Source organism: Meleagris gallopavo, chromosome 26, assembly GCF_000146605.3.
Source record: "Meleagris gallopavo isolate NT-WF06-2002-E0010 breed Aviagen turkey brand Nicholas breeding stock chromosome 26, Turkey_5.1, whole genome shotgun sequence".
NCBI classification, from domain to species: domain Eukaryota; kingdom Metazoa; phylum Chordata; class Aves; order Galliformes; family Phasianidae; genus Meleagris; species Meleagris gallopavo.
The window spans coordinates 5,252,325-5,252,688 of record NC_015036.2 but is presented as its reverse complement, the minus strand read 5'-3'; positions in this window follow the sequence as shown (position 1 = coordinate 5,252,688).

Genomic DNA, 364 nt, shown 5'->3' with positions numbered 1-364 from the left:
ACTCGCCTCCCCGCGACGCTTCCGGCCGCGCTGCCGGAAGTCCCGCCCAGAACTCCTCTGCGCTCGGCCCTAGGGGGCACCGCGCCGCGATGACGTCGCTATGACGTCATTCTCCAGGCGGTGACGTCGGTCGAGTCACTGCCGGGCCGGCTGGAGGCGGGCCCGCGGCCTGGCGTCGGGAAGTGAGGTGAGGCGGGGTGGCGGCCTGCAGTGACGGCTGCTGTAGGTCAGTGCCGTGCAGGTGCAGCAAAACATGGCGGAGCCACCAGGCCGCAGAGCCATCGCTGCATTGCGAGCGTCCCCACCTCTCTGTGCATCTTTTCAGTCTCACTGTGACCGGTGAGAGCTGCACGTGTTCCTCGTA